General features: G+C 35.6%; 1 protein-coding gene across 2 annotated transcripts in view; it reads right to left on the bottom strand.

The window, feature by feature from the left end:
- LOC124186471 (odorant receptor 13a-like) overlaps positions 1 to 24,095 on the bottom strand; it is a 95,825-nt gene that overhangs the window by 52,733 nt on the left and 18,997 nt on the right. For both annotated transcript variants that reach the window (XM_046578220.1, XM_046578221.1), the window contains one exon: positions 19,806 to 19,860. The gene's annotated coding sequence lies outside the window, so the exon portion shown is untranslated. The remainder of the gene's footprint in view (positions 1 to 19,805; positions 19,861 to 24,095) is intronic.

Below are 24,095 nucleotides of genomic sequence, written 5' to 3'. Positions count from 1 at the left end.
AGCCTCGATACGGAAACAAAAAAAAAAAAATAATAAATAAATAAATAAAAAAAAAACAGTTATACTTTTATTTATTATGTTTTTATGCCGTTACTCGTGTTACGATTTGACTCTCCGTTCAAGTAGTACGAGTCAATTTGAGGCCAGACAATCAATCATACACGCGAGTGGATTCGAACTCTTTACGAACCGGGTGATTTATGTAAGGGAATTTTCATTGATTTGATTAAATCAATTACCGGGGAGCCTTGTCAACATCGTTTGCAGTTCAACACTAAAAACGTGGATAATTTCAGACGGTCGTGAATAAATTATTCTTATATAATAACTCGGAGATAATAACTTGGTTACTATTGATTGTACCGAAAAGTGTTTTCCGGAAAAGTTGTTGCATTTGAAGGGGGAAAATAAGTTTTGGAAGTAAATGTCATCCGAAGGTCATATCTTATGAGCTTTCGGTGTTTGCGACGGTTTTTTAAACGGGACTACGTCTGAAATGATACGTGAAGCCAGGGAATCCTTCATTATGCGTATCGGCAACTGTATTCAGGTTGATGGACAACATTTTTTAGCATTTAATAAATGAATTACGTGAAAAAGTATCGAACGTGCCGATACAATTCATTCTCCTTGAATTTCCACCTCCGTTACTTAATCATGAATTTTGGAGCCGAAGGTTATCCGAAGGTCACGTTGTTGCAAATGGTTGGACGCGTTTTGATGTCAGCTTTCTCGTAGCGAGCAAAAAAATTGGTAGTCCCGTTTAAAAAACCATCGCAAACACCGAAAGCTCATAAGATATGACCTTCGGATGACATTTACTTCCAAAACTCATTTTCCCCCTTGAAATGCAACAACTTTTTCGGATGACACTTTTCGGTACGATCAATAGTAACCAAGTTGTTCGCGGTGGCAGAGTTAAATGGGCCACCCTGTATACATTGTCAAAACTATACGTATACGAATGTAATTTGGCAAGCTCAAGAATGTCGACTGGCAGAGTAAGCTCCGCTGTGGTATTGATTACGGTTGTTTATTACAGACGACTAAATCGGGTTGATAATTTATCACGCAGTTTTTTATGGATCTAATATTACAATTTATCTGAATCGGCGAGGCAAAATTGAGGCTATTTGTAACCACACTGAGAGAAATTTTTAGTTCCGGTTTCCGCTCAGTTCTTAAGGATTTTCATTCTTTACCACAATCAAAAAATACAGTTCTAGGTAGAAAATGAAAATTAGTTTTCTAGCTTTTACCGGAAAGTCTAGTATCCGTTACTATTCTTTCTCATTACGATCACTGTTACTATATTTTCTTGTTAAGAACTATGTTAAGAACTTCATTCCATCAAAGTTCTTAACATCCTGATCAATCATTTAATCGAATTGAAATTTCGAACGAATTTCAATATTCTTGTAAATGTTATTTCTGTTTTAGTTCGTTGCAAAAATTCAAAATGCAAACGTCTCTTAGACTTTGTTTTTTCTGATTACAAAATGCAAATGTAACATATTGTATTTTATACTCAGTTCATCGCACTACGCGAATATAATTCATGTCTCAGGTATCTTAACTCACCTTAAATTATATTGTCCATTCCGTTAAAAATTGCATTATTGATTTTTATTTGACTAATTAAAATTGAAAGGATCGCATTTTCTAAATTCGACAAATTTCGGTTATCTTAAAAATCGAATAAATGCGTCGAACCATTAAGAACCCCAAATTTCATCCCCACCTTTGAACGTTTCGTTAAATATGTTGAGAAAGCTGCGAACAAAGCTCAGTTCAAAGATGCGACTGTAAGGGTGTTTGAAGGGATTACGTTTTTTTCCTTCGCATCCTTTTCACGACCGAGTTTCATCACCACGGCTTACTACAGCAGGTAAAACAGGGTGTCTGTAAAGCTCTGGATCTTACAATTAGACGCAGTTAAAGCAAACGCGTCCAGGTTCAACCCTCGATTCTTCGCTGCTGACCTTTGAAACTAGGGAAGCTTCGTAACGATCTAATTACGGGCGAAATAAGATCTTCGATGAATCATGTGATCCCCCCACTTTACGAGAACCGCGTTTACTTTGACAGCTTTCAACTATGCGGGGTCGCATCCCACAAAATCCCTCAGTTCAACTTGAAGATTTCACTCCGGTTAACAGCCGAGCTAAAACCGAGCTGTAAAAAGAGAAAAAAAAAAAAAAAAAAAAAACAACCCCCGTGAGATAATTCAAGGCCTTACGACTTTCCGGAGCTGATCTTGCAGCTTTTATTTATTTACCGCGTTTCGGAATCTGATTTCTGGTGCAAATAAAATACAAACAAATTCAAGGGTTCAAGAGTGAGTGTTTTTTTTTTTTTTTTTTGTTTTTTTTTTCTTATTCCTTCATTTCCGTGCGGACAAAACTGTCTCTTCATACGATGGTTTTATTTGTATGCGTCTAAAAAATTCTCCGGCATTATTTTTTCTCTTTACTAACAACCGCATCTAATTTTACTCTTCGGTCGTCCGTTTCGTATCCTGTTTTCGAACGTACGATTCCAACGTAATTATTTGACGAAGAAAATCGTCTGAAGTCATTGCCATGTTAGTGATTAAACATAATTCGGCAGAATTTTTTTTTTTTTCGCATCTTCTGTTTTTCTTCTTTACATTTGTTACGTTTTTCGTTTTCGGCTTTTTCTTGCTCGTTTACGTGCTCGTGTGACGTTGATTGTTCAGTTCCGTTCAATTAATACCTAGACGTGATTCCGATTTTTTGCACGCTGATGAAAGTACGCGATTATGGCGTTTCATTGAGAACACAAGCGATCTTTGCGAATATCACCCTCATTAAAGTCCCAGCTGCTCGCATAATCGTGAGAATTAGGATCGTGAGTGAGAATTTCTCGTTAATTTACACGTGATAAAAGTTATCGGCTGATAGTAATGGAGTTATGTCGGTATTCATGACTTACTTCGCGATACAGTTCAAGTGATCTTCGTTAATTTTTATGCACATTATCGCTATTAGTTTTACTAATTAAATCTACGGTGATTCAACTTGACTGAGAATATACGGAGTGAATTGCTAATGACAGGATATTCCGTCGTCTGCTAAAATTTAATGGCTAATGCGCTTCGATTCGAAAGCAGTTGTTTGCCAGGGTTACCAACCGTCACGAACGTAACCTCTAAAATTTTGACATTCGTCTCTGGGCAGTTGTGTTCCGCCCTTACAAGTGTCAACTTTTTTTAGGTTAAGCGATCGTCATCAAGCAAAAAATAATCGATCGATTGATCGAGTCCAAAAAAATAATCAGACGCGACGCGATTGAATCGGTAAAAATTAATCGATCGATCATATCGTATTTTTTTTTTTTTTTTGATACGGTGGATATGAAATAAAAATTTCATAAATTTCAGTATGTGGTCTTAATGGTGGAAAAGTTTTTTCATGATTTATAGTTTCATTCGAAATATTTTTCAATTTCAGGTGAAAATATTCATTCGTCTTTCACTTGTCATATCAAATAGGCACTTACAATTAGTAAGTAAGACAATGATAATAATTCATACTTTGATCACATAAATTGATAATGATATAATATATATAAATTAATATAATAAAAAATAGTCGATTTAATCGAAAATCGATTATCTTTAGTCATTATTAGAGGTTACATACATCGCGGCTAACTATCGTCTAAATTTGTGACGGTTGGTCATCCTGGCTGCTCTCGGAATGCTGCGCATGCGCATCAAACTATAAAGGACGACGGATCATTCTGTCATTAGCAATTCAATGTGTATATATTAATTATTTACTCTGTACATAATAATATGTATATCTATATATATATATTAATTTTATACTAATACTTTTCTGATAAAAGCAAAGTCAAAACGACATAAAATTTTCACAATATCTTCGAGCGGTAAATAATGTAACTGTTTTGTAACACCGATGTCAAAAATAAAGAAATGACAGGGAGTTGAGAAAAGCGTTACGTAGCCTGAATGGTGGTGAACATTTTAATTGCCTTTCACTAATCATTTTCAGGTGAGCGCCGTTCAGCTGGATAATTAGTATAACGTTCCCCTTGTGGATCTAATTGAATCAGCCCAAAAAACGAGGGATGAAAAGACGCGAACTGGCAGAGTAACGACCTCCCGAAGAAGCTCATATTTTATAAGTTTATTTAATAGGTGATTCGCAATCATTTGAAATTTAATTTCTTGACACCAAAGTCCAAGGTGTATGATCTCGGTAAACAGAGTCGTGAACTTAGAAAAAAATTACAACGAGATCAAAGTTGGCAAGAATCTTTTGAAATCGCACGAAATATTTCTGAGTCAGAAAAAATATTTTGAAATTTTTTAAATCACGTTAGTCTCTTTTAAATGAGATCAAAGTTTCGAAGTCTATTGGAAGTTTCTTGTTACGCGTTGAAATCTTACAAAATTTGTAAAAATCTCGCGTTATGAAAGTCGTTTTTTGAATAAAGAAATTTCGGCAATCAAACTCGTACGAAATTGTTGAACCGAAGTCATCGTATTTCTAACAAATCAGGGATACTAGGTCAAAGTCAATGGAATCCAAGAAAATCTGTTTTGTTAGTTCAAGATTTCCTTTCCCACCGTGCGAGAATAATCAAGATTGAGCATAGCGGTTAATATTATAAGCAAGCGGACTGAATTCAGGTGGTGAAAAAAATTCCGTACCAAATCGCAAAATCTACTCACCGTCTGCCTGGTGACAAGTGTCTTATCTGATTAGCATAAGATAAAGCGATCTCAACGGGTGGTAGCTTATACCATATATCATACCGTAATGCGATCGCTTCGAATCCGGGTTACCAAATGGATATAGAAGCCGAGTTATTATGAATCTCTGCTGTCAACGGGCAAACGAATAATATTTACATAAATAGAAAGGAATGGTGGTTCTTCCCTTATGACAAGGGATTATCGTTATCCCCAAACCGACGCTGTTTGAAAATGAAACAGCTGAACGTTCCTGCGGTTGAAATTTGACGCTATCGCAGGTGGAAAGTTACACAATTTTTTATCTTGCAATGTTTTAAATGGGTCTACCTGATTTAGACGCGCTAAATAAAGCCTATTTTACGTTTATATTATAAATATCGATGTATAAGTTGTTACACTTAATACATACACTCCCGAAATACATATAAAGATTTTTTTTAATTCATTTTAGTTAGTTTTTACACATGAAAATGGTAGTTGCAGAAAAGTTCAGAAATAAAGTCGGGGCAAAAAAATCGAACGGTTTTAGATTCAGTGCGTTAATGGCTACGGCGCGTATCATACGATTTTAAAATTTTTGCAAAATTAACAAAATGGCGGAAATTTTTCGAAGAATAAAAGAAAACCGTGTTTTTTTCGCCGTTTTTGGCAAGAAAAAAACAAAAATAGGCAAAAACAAAATTTTAAAAAATCATTGATATGCGCTACAGCTATTAACACACGGAATCTAAAACCGTTCGACTTTTTTGTTTTAGACCATCCATCCCAGAGATTTCATCAACAGCATAGACCCATCCTTTTTTTTTTTTGGACCTTTCTTCAACAAGCATTTTTATGTATGAAAACTTACTGAAATGAATTTAAAAAAAATCTTTCTATATATCTTTGGAGTGCATTTGTTAATTGTAAAAACTTATACATCAATATTTATAATATAAACGTATTAAAAAAATTAATGAAAATAGCCTTTACTTAGCGCGCTTATATTGGGTCGACCCCTTGACTACATTGAATAAGAGCATAACGAAAAAATTTAGACAGTTTGTTTTGTCGGAAATTGACCACCAGGATTAATTCCCGTACTTCCCTTTCATCTTGAAATTAAAACTTATAACAATTATTGATATGGGCAAGGTTAGGTATTTTAAATAAATCCACTCGGTTTGGGGGTCAATCAAGGATGATTTATTACCCCAGAGGAGGAAAACCTCAGCAGGAACTGAGTAAAAACCTCCTCGAAATCGTGTACAATGTATGTGAATGAATGTTAGATTTATGAGTGGATGTGTGCACTGGATGTATCTAGAGAGAGAATTGTGACGCTTCGAGTGAAGACACAATAGGGGTGAGCTCAACCGCCTTACAAGATGCTAGCGTGGAAGCTAGTTAAACGATAATTATCAAGGCGATAATTAATTCCCCAGTGGGAATACAAGAGAGAGATGGAACGGCCGAGAGGCGCTATTTTTATGGCCGAGAGGCGCTATTTTTATGGCCGAGAGGCGCTATTTGAATGGCCGAGAGGCGCTATGTCATGGAGTGACGACGAGTGTCGACCCTCTTGTGCCGCAGTCGCGTTGTCTCAGTTATGTATCAACACAACCATCGTGACGAATACGACTTAGCGTCAGTTCAAATCAGAGATTCGAATTATAGGCTCACCAAATTGGAGAGGAGCCTGAGTGCTGTCCGGCTCACGCGTATCAAGCAACTGGTCGTGCTAGCACGTGTTGACCCGGCGTTTCTCCGACTTACCGTACTGCGCATGTCAGGTAGCCATTGTTTTCGAGTTCTGAACAGATTTGAAGGTGTGTGTCACACGTGATCACATAAGCGTGTCCCAATACAAGTAACTCTGCCGTGTAGGCACGATACACAGTTAAATGTTTTTAAAATATTTTCAGCCCAGATCGCGAGGTGAAAACTCTCTCGGCTCATATTTTCTATCTCTCGAGTTTAGATTACGGTTGAACCAGAATTAGTAACTGAGAGGCAACGCGAGAGACGAAAAGAAAGAAGAAAAGGCAAAAAAAAAAAGCAAGAAAGATCAGACATCTTGAAATTACGACGCAATGAGGACGCTTTCAGAATTCTTGGTAAAATGCCCAGATTTGGTTGCATTTCTCCTGCCTTTCGTGCCAACTTTTCCGGAATATTCATTTCATAAGGGTGCGACTGTACTTGAGTACGGACATTGAATCAACCACGGCACTGCGTGTTGGTCGATCTTTGCTCTTCGTAAGTTATACAGTTAACTTATTGTCAAAAGTAATCACCTAATGGAGAAAAAAAAAATTATGAGGAAGAAGACAAATTTTCGCAACCGCGCCGATTCTGACGTGAAAAGACGAGGAAGTGGTGAAGAATTATATTACCATTTTTAAACGCACCGATGTAATGAATAATGAGCTGAATTTAGATTTTGTTTAACCTTCCGGAATATAATGATAAAAAAATTTGCATCCTAAATAGATTTCGCGTGACGGAATATCCGTTATTTTATATTCGTACAAAGGGTTGATATGAGAAATCTGCCCCCGCGGCTATTTTGACTCGCACTTAGAGGATCCATTTGGTGTCGAATAAAAATAATTCACCTAAATTTTTAGCTCTTTAACCCGAACGGTTTTCGAGATTTTCAAAAAAACCTGTTCCTTAGATTTTATTTTTATCCTTACATTAAAATTCAAAATTAATCAATGATGATTTTTTTCCTAATTTTTAGGAGTCTGAGACATGAAAAAAAAATGTGATCATGATTCTTAAACGAAAAACCAATTTTTAGCGAAGAAAAGAAAATTAAATTTTTTTTTTTAGCCTTTCTGAAAGGTGTCACTGAATTTTGTCTGAAAATGTCTTTTATACTCCGCCACGCTCAGAAATTTTGTCGAATTTTTTGAAGTGGTGCAACAATATCAAAAAAATTAGACAAAATTCAGTGAGTGACACCTTTCAAAAAGGCTAAAAAAAAATAATTTAATTTTCTTTTCTTAGCTAAGAATTGGTTTTCCGTTTAAAAATCATGACCACATTTTTTATTTCATGTCTTAGACTCCTAAGAATGAGGAAAAAATTCATCATTGATTAATTTTGAATTTTACTATAAAAATAAAAATAAAATCTTAAAAACAGGTTTTTTTGAAAATCTCGAAAACCGTTTGGGTTAAAGAGCTAAAAATTCAGGTGAATTATTTTCATTCGACACCAAATCGCTCCTCCAAGTGCGAGTCAAAAAAGCCGCGAGGGCAGATTTCCCATATTAACCCGGCTATACCCTTTCAACGCCTGTTTACCGGATTGTTTTGACGTTTCGCTAGTTAATAGAGAAAATAATTCATTTTCAAGTTTGAATGGATAATTGAACGGTTAAAATTTAATTCCAACGCGAAACTGAATCCATGAATTTTAGGTGATAACTTTTCAGAGAATACAACGAAGCACCGAATAATTTCTAGAATCCAATTCGCAGGAAATCATTGTAATTCTCAAATCTTCTTTACCGCGAGAGCGGTGCAAACCTGTAGTGACATCTATCGACTCACTGTTTTACTAACAGTAGATAATATCATTTTTTACATCCTGAAAATCACGGTGAGATTCAAAGACTTCCGTTTATTCGACCGCTGACCAAATTTCAAAATGATTCGTTCGTTTGGTTGAACCGTATTTGAATGAAACAAATCTTTTTGAACAAAAAAATTATCCATCCTAAACTATTAGAATTTAAAATAACAAACAAGACGCGTAAAATTTCTCTGTTATACATAGTTAAATTTTTTTTAACACACTCCCATTTCTATTCTCAACTTTTTGGCTTGTGACTTCAATCGTGATTATATCTCGCCCTTTTTGTTGCGTTTGTAACTTGTGAGTTACCTAAACGTTTATGTAAATTGGTTCATTATTTTACAACCGAATCGCAAGCGAAATCTTTTGAAACAATGACAACGGACGGAAGGTTCGAAATGTATTTTGCTGTTGCTAATTGGCATGCATGCATATGCAAAACTCGTTACCTACACGGTCTGAGGACGAGAACGAAAAACGAGATTATGACCGGGCTCTATTCCGTCTTGCATGAATAAATGCAGAATAATACAACTGCGTAACCTTCAGGCAATTTCATTTTAGAAACTCCGAATCTGCCTCGCGAATTTTCACAATTTTTCTTCTTCCTTCATCATACCCTTGGGGCCAAATGTATGAGCTTTGTTAAATTTTCGGTCTTGACATTTCTCTCGTTACGTTACACATTTTCTCTCATCAGAATCAGGCCAGTTTATTCAAACCACCGTTCTGCTTGAGCTCATTGTTGGTTGCACGAATTAAATTTATCAACTTTTCTTTTCAAGTATTTAAATTAAAAATAGTGATCATATCTCCTATTTTCACAAATTTTATGCATATTTCAATATTACATTATTTTTTTCTCTAACTCAACGTCAGTTTCAGTGTAATACCGAAATCAAATATTTTACGATAAAGTTAATAGAAAAGTGTTGAATTTTAAAACTTAATATGTCTATCTGTTCATAACTACTAACCTGTTCGAAATATTGGAAATTTTCGGCGCAGAATCCTTGTCAGAATATTTTCTACCCTATAGGCTTATCGATTTTTCCACAATTTTAAAATGAGTTTGCAAATAAGACTTGTCGAATGTTTGAAAACCGCGTTTGAATTGTAGAGTAGAGTTCGGTTTTCAGGACATGCGATGATTGGCTTCGTGTCAATTTATTGGAAAGATAAGAAGCTTATTGAGAGGAATGGAAAAGTTGTCACGGTTGACGAGAGCCTTAGAAATTCCAAACAATAATTTTCAATCTGGTTACACGTTCTTCTCTGCGTTTCGCGAGAATTTCCATGATGAATATTTCCGGTACGTCGGAAGGACGAAGTGAGGCGAAAAGAAGATCCTGCAAAAGATGAGAATATAAAGAGACGGGAGTCAAGAGACCGAATCGAAACTTTTGTTTTCGCAAATCGATTACAAGGCTGAGACAAAGGTGGCCAGATAATGCAGAGAAATTCCAATTATGAATCTCACATTATTACTTCAATCTTTCAACACTCGTTACCTCGTGAAAAATTCAATTAAATTCAATCCAACTCATTTTCAAACCAAGCACTGCGCGAATTGATATTAAAATTATATTATATCTGAATTATTGAGTACAAAGACGAATCGAGTTTTGCATCTGTCGCCAGAAAATTTGATATGTATATAACTATTTTTTTTATTACAGTTACTCGTATTACACTATTTTTTTTTCAACTATCGCGATAGCAACGAAGGTTTAAAAGTAAGAGTGAAATTAACGGACAATGAAAAAATAATACCTTTTGACTGATTTCTGTGAAACAGATCTGATTTATTTTGTAAATTAATTCTTGACAGGTAAACAAAGTCATATTTTCTGATCGACCTCTCACTGGATCAGAAAAAGAAAAAAACAAAAAAAAAACAAACATGAAAAGAAAAATTACAAGTGATCCATAGTGAACTAATTTCCTATTAAAAACATTCCATCATTACCAAAAATTTTGATTTTGTAGATTTTTGAAGAACTCATTAATGAACAAAATGAGCCGTGAAGTTTATTAAAAAGTGTCAAACGACACGATTTTCTCATTCTAGAAATGATTCAATAATGGAATCTACACAAAGTGATCCACAATTTTATTCCCGACTCGTCCGAAACATTTTCTTTGTTTTTTACCTGAAAAGCGGGACAAAAATAGCATATGACTACACTTGTACTTTTTTCCTGCATTTGCGCATTTCCCGTAAAAAATTTCTCATTTCCCGCGAATTAGTTTTGTCAGTTCTTCTGGTTTTCTCTTGTTTAGTCAACTTTAACTATTTCTTTCTGTATTATTTATTTTCAATAATTTTCTATTCTTTAGACTAATAAAATTATGGTACTTACACATGAACCACAAAATTATTAGGATTTTTTATACAAAAAATGATTTTATCCGTAATCATCCGTATGTTAATTGTACGCATTTTTTACAATTTATTATTTTATCCATAATCTCTGTGCTGAATTCTGCACAAATTATTCCAAAAAATACCGAGTCCAACTTATCAAGTCAATAATGTGACCCGAGTTGAGTCGGGAATAAAATTCGATTATTCCCTTGTTATATAATCTACTATTGCCAACGAAACTGAAACTTATGGTCTTTGTTTAAACTTTTCCTGCGTCAAGATATGCGATACTGTTTCATTTTAATTCTCAATCTGAAATCCATAACCGGGAAATTTATCGTATCGATGAATATAATTGCACCAAACAGTCAATTGTAAAAACTTGTCATGTAATTTTAACAAAATTTTAATTACGATTGTAAAGTTACCCATATCGCTAAAATTTTCTAACACAAACAAAAGGAATAAACTTCTCCCGCAACAGTGTTTACTATTCTCAAAAGTACCAACAGTTAAAAATGTAGAAGGACCATAAATACGAGAAGTTGTCTAGTAAGAAACAAAAATTGAGAACGCAAAAATGTGTAAATAAATTTATACCGGAATTTTTTTTTTCTCAACGGACAAGATTGCGAATTGCAAAATTTCAAACGTCAGACTCGTGCCTTTTTCCAAAATTTGCGAATCCGAATTCATCGACAACTACCGACCAAAGAATCGAAAAGCTAAAATCCCAAAATCCACTGACACAGAATGTTAAATGTTATCAAACATATGTTGCCGATTCTTTTGCGTTTTATTTTTCTTTGACGACACAGACGATTATCTAATACAATGGGATAATCTTGATAAAACCAGCATCGAATTGACAAATTTCACAAATTTTGTATTCCCATGAGATTCGGTAAGTATTTCGGGATTCTGGTCCTTCTGCATTTTTCGGATCGATATTTTGCTCTTTCTGAACTTTTATTTCCGACAAATAACTCTTCCGTTTTCTTGGCGGTCCGAAGTATCAACCGCTCCGAATTGTTATTTCGGAGCTTTCATATTTCCGTATCTTCTGAAAGTACTTTTTCGGATAAAGGAACTTTCGGGAAAACAGTTACTCTACCGTAGGCGACTTATCGAAAGTCCCAATTTCAAAATGGATCCCAATTTTTGATCCCACGGGATTTTGATCCCCGACCGTCAAAGGGGCGTGTTAACGGTCAATGAATAATTTTCCTAATAACAAGGAAACTGAGCTGCCGGAAGGAATGCTCGGTATTCCATATCAAATCATCATAAGGAATTTAATTACTATTCACCGGTTTCTGCAGCACGGGTGTGTGTATAATTATTGTTTCCCGATGTAGAATCGCAGCTCGGGAATTTAGCTCAGCTTTCGGCTTATAAAGCTCCTGTACAGAATTCGCCCGTTTGATGATTGTTGCCACGAGGAACGCCTGCAGCTTATGGGGTGAAAAGATGTTCACCCCTCTGACGGAGCTTCGCATTTACGTGCGGATTACCAAAAAAAAAAAAAAAAAACACCAAGAAGATCGAATTCACGCACCGTCGCTTATTGCCTGGCACTCAAGGCAGCAGATCCTCCCTGCAAAAAAACTCGGAACTCATCCCGTCAAAATCACGGGTCAATGATCAAAAAAACAAGCCGCGAATTTCACTGTTTGCAGCCAATAATTAAAATCGCGTCTCTCATTATCCGCACTCGGCGAAGTGTTAGAGGTTATTCGACAAGACCTAAATTACAGTACATAACGGGCATTCCGTACCAATTCCAGCCAGGACGTTTATTACACTTGGCTTAATTTTTCGCCACATTTTAAGGAATCGAACCAACACGCAATATTTTTCTCAAATTCTTATCTCGAATAGTTTTTGCGATAATAATATTTTCGAATAATTGTCTGTAATAATTGGTTCTTTTTTTAAGCTTGTCTGAGAATAAAAAAATTTTCAGAGCAATTTCCAACACGATGTAACGTTCATCGGAACGAATTTATCGTGCGTGTAAAAAAGTCGAGATTTCACCGAACGTGCAGATGCTTTTATTTATTCACTTTGTTGAAAAATTTCTCGTACATTTTTGGCATGGTGAAAACGAACGGTTCAAATTCACGAACAGAATGAACACGATTTTTCGTACAAGTAATTATGTTTTGATGAGTTCAGAATATACATATGTATAGGTATAAACGTATGACAATAAAAATTATAATACACTTTGAAGAGAATTTCGTAATTAATTTTTGTAAATGATAATACTCGGAAAAAATTATTTTCGATTTGTTTGAAATGAAAAGATGTTATTCGAACATCGTTGAATTTATTTATAATAATTAATCAGCCGTCGTAAGCTGGGAAAGTTTTATTTGATTTGATTGAGACTTGTTTCAAGTCAATAAATTGTCATTTCTCTAGTTCAATATTTCTAATGAGTTCATTTTCAAATGGATGTTTCTTCTGGGTGTGAAATTTTGAAATCAGGTCAATTCAGTATTCAATTTTTGAAAATAATAGATAGTCCGTGTCATGTGCAGAAAAAATTTGAAATATTGTAACAGCAGTTTTGTGTTGATTCCAATGAGTGTTACATGTCTTTCGGAAAAATACACTATAAAATGAAAAATAACTGAAATAAAAATAACCCTATTAAAAATAATTCAAATAAAAATGACATGTGACAAAAATGACGCAAACTAAATTAATCCAAACAAAAATAGCCCAAATAAAAATAACCCGAACAAAAATGAACCCCGATAAGGATGATCCTAGACAAAAAAAAATAAAAAAAATAAATGCGAAATAATAACGTAAGAGAAAAAAAATAATGCAAATCAAAATAACTCGAATGAAAATAAGTAAAAAAATAAATAAAAATAATCCAAATAATAATGACACGATGAAAAATAATCCAAATAAAGATGACCGAAGACAAAAATAACGTGAATGAAAATAACCCAAGACAAAAATAACCCAGATGAAAATAACTTCGACAAAAACAGCCCAATTAAACAACAACAAGCAAAAAAAGAATATTTCAAATATAGAGAACCCAAAACAAAAATGACACTTATAAAAATAACCCAAGACAAAAAAACAAACCCAAACGAAAATAACTTTGACAAAAACAACCAAATTAAACAAGAAGACGCACAAAAAAAAAAAAATACAATTCAAACAAAGACAACCGAAAACAAAAATGAGACAAATAGAAATGACCAAAGGCAAAGATAACCCAAGGCGGTAAAATAACTCGAGACAAAAATGACCCGTGCCAAGAAAAAACTGAAGAAACATTGAATTATATTAAATGAAATGAAATTTCAAATGTGATATTTTTGTCACGGGTTATTTGTTGCGTCGGTTATTATTTCTGGTCGATTTGCACCTAGGATCTTTTTGCAACACGCGATACGAAGGCCGATTCGGCACGTTCCGCGATGAATAACAAGGAGTGATCGGAAAAAGGTCGGAGACAATATTTTCGAGCCAATGTAATAGGCGGGGAGGCAGAAATGAAGTACGTGAGGCGGCGGCGGCGGGCGGATGAAGGAGGAGCAAGGCGGTGTTATTGCCGCGCACTCTCTGGCCTGCGGGGTGTCGTCTCAGGTCTTCTTACCACTTTTTACTTCCATTTTTCAATAACACCCGCGACCCAGATACACGGAATTCTAGTAGGTATGCTTATCTCTTACGCGAGGTCGCGATACTTCAACATAACCTCGAAGCGACGTCGCGTTCATATTGGCTTCCCGACACGTTCGTCCGATTGCAGTTTCTCCCTGAGATGCAGGGTTGCCTATTATTATAAATTATTATATAAATATTGTCTATTATTATAAATTATCGTACCAAATTATGGTATACACCTTTCTGTTAGGAGAAAAGCATTGAGTTGATAAATCGATTCTTACTCCTGACAGTCCTGACGAGGAGGTTAAGCGGAATACCGACTGCTGGTAATAGAGGATGAAATTTTCGAAAATAAAATTGCTACGCTGTACTTATTCATTTTCCTCGATGTTTGGGCCTAAGCTTGACGCTCCGGCGTGACGTTCTGACGTATCGACTAAGGAACAAAAAAAAAAAATATCGGACAATCTCACATAATATGGTACAATTATCGTACAAATTAGTACGATAATCGTGTATCGTACGGACGGTAAATACATCGTACATGTACTATAGTTATCGTACGTATGGCAACCCTGCTGCTGAGATGCAACAACGCTGCAGGTTCCATCGCCATCTTTCCATCTTTCGTTCGTAGAGTTCGCTATCTGGATAAATTCCGCGGCGCAGGGATGTTGAAAATAAGTACCATTTTCGAAGGTGACGAAAGAAATGCAGAATCGGTTTTTAAAGGGGCGCTTACCAATTAGAGGAGTTTGAGGAAATTCTCGGGTATTTCGGTTAATTTTTTCAAAATTCAGGAAAAGTTTCAACATTTTTTGAGGGTTTAGGTATGCATTTGTTTTACAACTTTGAGAGTAAATTGGCCTCGTTAGATCCTCGGTTAAACGTATCAGGGCGACGCACGGAGTGCAATTTTAGTAGTGTATAAAAAAGTGAAAATTCATTGCGCGCAAGGTTTCTCACTTAATATTCAGAGCATAGGGTACGAATTTTTTTGGGATAATCTAATTGAAGATTTATTTAATAGCTTCATTTTGAATGAAAATAATGAGCCGTTCTTTAACATAAAATTTAGGGTGTCTCACTCCTAGGTTAGAATTTGGGCAAAATTCGGTGAAAATTTGTGAAAAATACTCAAGAAAAAAAACGAGTAAAAATTTCAGGTGAATTGGAGAAGCCTTGCGCGCAAGTTTGAAAAATCAAAAGTGAAGAAAAATCGATTTATACTTTAAAGTGTTTATTGTATTAAATTCGCCGTATGCAGATCCATACAAATTAAAGGTTTCCGACCCCAAAAAATTTCCCCATTCATAAGAGGGATGCAATTGTACAAAAATGCAAAATACCAAAAGTCGATTTTTTGGCGGTAAATGCCTCCGTAAATGCATCAAAACTCGAGTTTCTTTCCTCACTTTTTCAATCAATGAAGGAAAAAACGTAGAAAAATGTATGGTTATTTTATGAAAACGGTATATGTGTAAATTGTATGGGATTCCAATTTCCTCATGAGATTGGTGGATCTCTTCAATTTAATGAAATCATCTTGTTATATTACACTCGGTAGAAGTGATGAGCAATTTTACCGGTAATAAGTGAAATAACGTTTTCCTAATCAAAGGAAAGTGAATTATTTGATTAAATCAAAGAATCACGTTTATCTAAGCGGTTGAAGAAATATTCTGCTCACAATCAGTCGTGTTATAATTCGTATGACTGAGATGTGTATTAGAATTTGCGTAATGAATTTTTCTGAATAAAAACAAATATGCTTTTCAATAAAATCAATACATTCGGACAGGCTGAGATAGGTTTTGAAAAAATTACAATTATTGAAAAGGTTGGTGGATCGAGATTGAAATTTTGAAAGTGCGAACCCTTGAAAATAAGAAGTCCAAAATTAAAAAAATAGGCAAAACAACGAATATGTAAAGAGTTAATTGTTCTTAAGAATATTAACAAAATATAGAAAATCAATGAAAACGCATGGGAATCAAAAGGCAGTAAAATATGCATAATGTCTGCAGGAATTGTCAAATTGAGATCGATTCTATAGCATCATAAATTTATTCTCTTGTTGTCGACAGTTATTTTATATTTCCAGATTTTATCGTCAACCGTTAAGCTCTGCAATAAAATGAAACGTTCGTAATTTCTCTGCACTCGTTCCTGAATCAATAATCTTGCCGTATTATGAGGAGGTTTGTTGGACAAGAAAAATTATATTGTTTATAAATTTTATTGCGAAATGTTTCAAATTAGCAAAAATTCATAAGCTATAAAGATCTCTTTAAAAATACAAAAACAGAAATTCCTCGAACAATTATTAATAAAAGCTCAGAGTAAAATCGAACGAATTAACTAGATTTTTAAAAGTTTTCAAGTGATTTCAAATCGAACATCGATATCTCAACTTTCGGTTATAATTCAGTATTTTTTACTTTCGTATTCTTAAATAGATTTTCGTACCTGACGAATATAATAATTTCACGAATCTCGCAATATCAAAAACCAATCGTCGTTGTTATAAATCAGTTAAAATTTTTTGCCCGTCTTTCTCATTTCCCATCAAATCAAACTTTCGACTTTTATTTTCTATAAATTTCATCCCCAACTTTATTTCACGGACAGTTCTCATATTGATTTTGTTCTGAAGAGTTACTCGTCCTACTGGCAAAACTCCATCCCCGAGGGAGACTAGGAGTAATGAAAACGCTTCTCCGCAAACCTGAGAAGATCCGCGTAAATATAAAGCCTATCCCATACTTCTGAACCGTCCTATTTTCCGTCGACGGTCAGTTCGTGTTTGACTTTGAAATGTAAATTGAATACGTGAGGAATCGTTGAACAATTCCCGACTCGAGTAATTGCGTGGATATTGTGCAGCGGAAAAGAGGAAATTGCATTTCCTGTATAAACTAATAACGTAACAATGTAACAATGTTCGAATTTATGCCGATAATAAGGCAACGAATTTTTTCCCGAGCTTTGATCTGTTTTAGTTGAGTTTTTACCGACCGAGTAAAACGTCACGTGATTTAACTATCATCAAAGCCTTTGGCATCAGTTACGTGAAAATGCCGCAGTCGTATGAAATTCCAGAAAACGATAAAAACGAGATGCAAGTAACGGTGGAAAATTATCATTCACAAATCTAATTATACATTCAAAATTTCATGCGATTGATTTGTCGGAACGTATTGCCAAAAATGTAAAGGAAATCCAGAGTTTGATTTCCGCTGTTTTTTTTTTATTCTTGTTTTCACATGTTCGCGTTATTGAAAATTGGTTGCATGCGACTTTTAGAGAATTTGTTTAGGACAAAATTCGAACCAACTGTAAGATTTTGGTGTAAAATAAGGGATGTAATAAAGTTGAAATATTATAACTGAACTTTACTCGTATTGATTCGCGATATTTCCTTCATTTATTGCGACGAAGAGAAATAAATATCGACACAAACAACTTCAGTTTCAATCTCCAAGCCCTCGATTCGGTATTTCATTGTTTTTTCAATCTCTTCGCTTCACTGTACACTTGACACACCCTTAAATACGAATCAGCCGGGTCGTCTGAATCAAAAGTTAGGAAAAGAGAATAAGCCGTTCTAAAAGTCATCAGAGATCATTCTCGCGGTAAATCCGAATAAGAGAAGCTGATTAGCTACAAACAATTTGAGAAAAGTTTTTATAACCGATACGTTGAAAATAGTTGAATATCGGTGTTGTTTGATTCTAATGTTTTTCGACTCATTTTTCTCACCAATCAAAACCCTGTAAATTCTCAGAAAAACGTTGAAAGATTCTCACGTTACAGTATACTTATAACACATAACTATAATTGTTGAGAAACATTTTTTTCTGTATCTTCCTTACATAAATCTATTTTTATCCACTCTAGACATAAATATTTGCAAAATTTTTTAAGATGATATCTGAAGACCTCTGGAGTGAAAAGCAAACCCAAAAACGTTGGACTAACCTAAAAAGCAATAGAGTTTAGTCTTTTTCGACATTTCAATACGACATCCTTTTCTCAAATTGTTGATACCTTAGCTCGTGTTATTCGAAAATGATCACAATAATTTCTATTAAGGGGATGCTGTAGTGAGTTTTTACCAACTGCGTTACATGTCTTCTATTTCAGCTACTATTAGAGGCTACTCGTCGTAAAGAAAGGGCGTAACAGCCGTATTTTACAATAAAACTGAACAAAAACTCCCCAATACGTTTTTTGTTTATTTATCGATCTCCAAGTGAAACCGGGAGGTTAGGTTAGGTCAGGCGAGTTGACGAGAACAAGATCCGTAGATAAACGAGTGAACAAAGAAAGGTCTTTCCAATAACTCTATTTTTCTTCCAATTTGTGTACAGTCTGTATGTTCAATGCTACAATCTAAACATGACTAGAACGGAAAAAAAAAGAATGAATAATTCTCTGGCGTCGCCATTTGCAATCGCCATATTAGTTCCTACGAACAATTCCTCATGCAAAAACCTTCTTCTATTCACTCGTCCATCCATGGACCTTGAATGAGAAGGCTGCAAGACCGGCGAATCCGATCGGGCACCAGAATTGGCCAAAGATTATCGGTAAGGTAGAGAAGTGACCTTACCGACCGAGCTGATGTACGTAGTTAAACGTGTCCCCAATTTTGGGGTATCATCGAGGCGTCGGACGGTGAGTTGGCTTTATAGTCACTCTTCACTCCGGCTTAGCCCCTCACGACCTGAGTGCCTCGTTCGGTTTATAAGGCCCGCACTGCAGCGGTAATTCAACTTTTGCTTCTCACTGATTACACACCCTGCAAGCATCACGATTCGTCACCTACCCCTCTCGGCCAGAGTTGCCAATCTCTTAATTTCGTGGCGCTCGTGTCATTGTGTCGGATTTCGTGAGAACAATTTCTTTTTACAGCTCGATAATTCCCGCATCGTTCGCGAGGGTCCGGAAAACTTTTTATCACACCCCGCGAATTAGGATCGTAAAAAACTGTCTAAGGGTGCGAGGGAAAACCATTTGAACGCTCTCCAACATCGCATCACCCACCGTCATTCGCGTGTTCTCACTAATTCTCACTGATCGCTGACTCATTTTGGTAATCTATACCTGATTGCACTGAGAGAAATTTTTAGTTCCGGTTACCGGCCAGTCCTCAACTGTTTTCATTTTTTACCATAATCGAAAAATACAGTTCTGGGTAAAAAATGAAAATTAGTTTTGTAGCTGTTACCAAAAAGTCTAGTATCAATGTCAAATCAATTCTTACGAAAAATCACAGGCTTTTTTTTTATAAATTGATAGTCAGATAGTATGATTGTTGTGGGCTAGATTTCGCTTGGCTATTATTTATTCGTTGAAAACCAAAATTCGCCACAATATATCAACGTCCGTACAAAGAGAAATTTCCTAAACACGATTTATCTGAAATGAACGCGGAATTTTCCTTGGTTGAGGAAATAAATAAAAGTTTTCACTTACCTTTCGTTGAACTTGATGATTTTGGCTGTGGGCGACTCTGCGTGCTCGATGGTGACTAGATATGACATAAATTAACAATGTTAATAAACGATTACTCGGGTTGCGGTAACTAAATTATTACGACTAATTCATACTAAAATTAAATATTACTATCTAAATGAATAAAATGGCTGGTTATAATTGTCTGGTAGCACTTTAGAATCGATCGCTACACTTCCAAACTGTTATCTACAACAGAGTTTTGTGGAAGGGTTTTTAAAAGAAGGTAGAATGATTCACCAAGGTCTAATAGAGCGCCGTTGGATAAGGTTAACAAGATTTAGATAACAATTCAACAGCCCAGGCACATCCAAGATTCACCAAAATCAAATAGGGTGCCGGTGGACTAATGAATGATTCAATTGCTATCGCGAAAATGACAGAGTAGAGAAAAGAATTCGCCAATGCCAAACAGGGCTCCGGTGAACGTTCTAAAATGGGTGTGGATGTAATTTAGTAGATTTGACAGTTCGATTTAGTCATGATAAAGGTAATTAATTTAATCAACTCACAAAATAGATTGAACACAATAATTTAGTTTATTCAAATAAATTAGATCAATATTAAAATGATTCAATGTTATTATTGAAATAACGATATTAAAATAAAAGAAAAGTACGGAATTTCTTCAGTTACTTTCCTAGTCTTGATTGGAAGAGATTTTGTGAACCACTCTCTTCCAATCATGGTTATGAACTGACTGTTTAAAAGGTTCATATTTGCCCTGAACTACTTCTGCCCTCTGGGTCCGGTGCAGTGGGTTTGTTATGCCTACCCCAGCCTTTCCAGAATTGCCGTACTTGAATCCTGTATACAAAGATGAGCTATTCTGGCCTTTGGTTGTCATTTTCCAAACAGGCACCGCTTAAAAAAGGTTTTATTGCGCTGCACGTGCACGTCAGTTCTCGCATGTCCGAAAATATCATAAGGTGAATTTCAGGCATCTAGTCTGTCTTAACGAAATATTGTTCGAGGTTGAATAGTTTTTGCTCGAGTGTTGATGAAATGAATAGTCAAAGTATAAAAGGCATTGTGAAAAAAGAAAATGCTTCGACCGTGAGCTTGCAATATTTGAAGGACACCACTCGTTCTCTGGTGTGGTCCATCTGGTATGCACGTTCACGTGAATCTGTTTGGATTCAGACTGCCGTTAATATTATTTGACTACAAGGTTAACATGAACAAGAATGAATGCTTCTCAAAACGGTTATAAGATAAAAGGAACCTTATGCATTCAATGCATACGAAAATTTAAAGTATAATATAAAAATGACAAACGAAATTATAAAAGATTATAATTATAGGAAAAGAATATATAAATCCTTGGAATTGAATACGTGATGCAAAATGAGACTAATATTCAGAGGCGTTAGGCATTGAGGATGTGACTCCTCCCCCTTCCGTGTCAAATGTTGAACGTGTGTGTAACATTTGACGCTTGTATGAATATTTTTCGAGTACATGGGTAGGAATGAATTTGATGGCTTGGGATAGTGGTACGACTGGTGGATTTTCGACGATCTGTTCTTTCGTCGAATTTTCTTCCTCGTCCTTGTTATCGGATTGAGGTTTTCCCAAATGCGTAAGCAGGGTTATCGATGAACCGAGTACTGCTCCCAGTTGACGTACACTCCAGCTATAAATATTGTGCTGAGTTTACCCATGGTTTCCAATATGAATTACCGTTTCAATTAATTTCACAGCGAAGTAGACACCCAAAGGCTCCGGAACTAGCAGTTCCAAACGGCACGAATCCGATCCAGAGTTTACGTGATGTCGATTCGGTGATTTTATTCAACAAGTTCTCGTCCAATAAAGCTGATGGTGATATTTTTGTTCCGGAAATAGCGTGTCCAGTTATACCTCTTGCAACTGCGTTCAGCACGGCTGGCTTTTGAATCGGGAACATCACTCGGTCGCGATAACTCTTCAAGTCCTCCTCCGTTTAGATACCACTGACAGAAAGAGGTGGCGGTTTAGGATATTTCCAAGATAGCCGGGTCATCGGTGTGAGCTTCTCCGGTGCGTCGACGACAACTTTTGGTAGAAGTGAGAATTTCATCCAGGTTTCGTCGATGCTAAATGTGGTTGAATGCAATTCACGGCATTCTCTTTCATTCGATTTCAGAAGAGCGAGTCATCTTGAAATGTTATTGGTATTTATCGATGACACGTTTGTGTTTTCCTCACAATCACTGTAACGGTTACGCATTTAATAGATTGTACGACTTCTCCTGCTCGTATCGCCATGTAACCCGGTCTCTTCATCACGTTGTATGAGGTTCATTTGGTGTAAGGGTGGCAAGCGTAAAGGTATTACGGAATATCTGACCTTCTATGGTACATGCTTATTTAATATCATCCTTGTAGACTTTCGCTATTTGATTACTAGGATGTTTTTCTAGGTATACTAGTTTTTTATTCACGTACGATAGGATATCGACATTGTCAATGGCGATTTTACTTTTGGCTTTTATCGAGTTCGCAGGGTCAATTTCCGCAATGAACAGTCAAGAGTATTCTGTTCGTGCAATTTTGTAAACACAAATACTAAATTTAGTCGTTTTGATCATGGCGAAAGTGGTTTTTTCGCTTGAATAAGTATAGACGTCAAGTGCGAATCCATCATCTTGAGGCTCTCTAATCATTAGCGCTGGTCCGGTGTAGAGGGTGTAAAACAATCTGCATTGGATAACCTGCGTCCAGTTCCATCTACCATTACCAGCTGTTGCATCTTCTTGTTGTTCTTAACCATAGTCATAGCTAGCAGCAACACAAACTCAGGTATCCGTCACTTTTCCGGCAAATATCGCATCTCGAATGTTGGTCCTGTTCTGAAGAAATCCCGGTACGGCGACGTTGTTCCCCAGACTGTTTATTCCAAAATTATAAAGCCCCGTACATGTTTCTCTGCTAACCTTATGTGTACAAACACGTCGTCCTTTTCTGACCGCAGAGTTGTGTGAGTTCATACCACAGTGATGAAATATTCTCTAGATCTCGATTTTGCATTGGATGACATATATGTGACGAAATTCGGCTACTTGGCGCAATTGAACGTGGATTTAATAGGAAATAGGCTCTTATTCTGGTACGTCGCATTTTCCGATGCTGGTAGTATAAATGGTTGAAGCGTTTCTTGAAGTTGCTCCACAGTCGTAACCCACTAGAGCCCAAATTACGGCGGGCATCCATAACATGTTCACCACTAGAATGATTGTACTAAAGCGTTTAGCTTTATTTTTTGGATCAAAATGTTCCATTCGTAACATAATAATAAAGAAAGCTATTCATTGGGATTTATAATATCATGATTGATTGAAGTCAGTGAATATATGCATATTTTATCTTTCTGTCTCCGTCTCTGCTTTGATCGGAATTCTGATTGATAATGTTGATTCTAAAACAACATACTTATATTCAAATGATTGAAAATTGTTTGTTACTATTTCTAACCGTTTATACAAGACTGAAAATGTTGTGCTGTAAAAGATTCTTTTCCCAATTTTAACGTATTCCATTAAATGTATCTAGTATTATTATTGCTAAATTGAGCTTGTTTAACGTAATCATAAACGTAGGTATATTCTTCTATACAATGTTAATTATTATCCATAAATTGAACTTGATTAACGTAATTATACAAAATGACTTGCCAACTATTGAAGATTTATGATTATCCTCACCTAATCATAAGTAACTATAGTAATTAATTATGTACAATTTGTCTCGACCTCGTAGTTTATGTACGATAGAATCTTGGAAATACTGATTGACAGAACAACGTCAAATTGGTTTTAATGTCAACGTTTCGGCCACAATTTCGGCCCTCCTCAGAACAAATATCTTTGTTATATGCACATCAACATGAACACAAAGAGAATTTTCAAACACGTTCACCAAACAAATTTCAAGTAACCTAAGCAGTTCAATTATGGCACTGATCTCTTAATTTACAGACCATGTGCGTAAGATTCATTCGCCATTCGTCCGTTGGCGAACGAATCTTACGCACATGGTTTTTAAAAGGTCAGTACCGTAATTAAACTACGTAGGTTATTTGATATTAAAAGCAATTTGGCGTTGCTCTATCGACCTGAATTTCCAATATTCTAACGTGAGTAATTAATTATTCCTTTAGGATTTTTAATTTGTTCATGTAATCTATCTTGATTCTATTGCCAATTTGATTTGACATTATGATTTTCCAATATCTCTTCTACCTCATACGATCCTGAATATTGATCTGCA

Source organism: Neodiprion fabricii, chromosome 7 (assembly GCF_021155785.1).
Source record: "Neodiprion fabricii isolate iyNeoFabr1 chromosome 7, iyNeoFabr1.1, whole genome shotgun sequence".
Classification (NCBI taxonomy): domain Eukaryota; kingdom Metazoa; phylum Arthropoda; class Insecta; order Hymenoptera; family Diprionidae; genus Neodiprion; species Neodiprion fabricii.
This window is presented reverse-complemented; position numbering and strand designations above follow the sequence as displayed.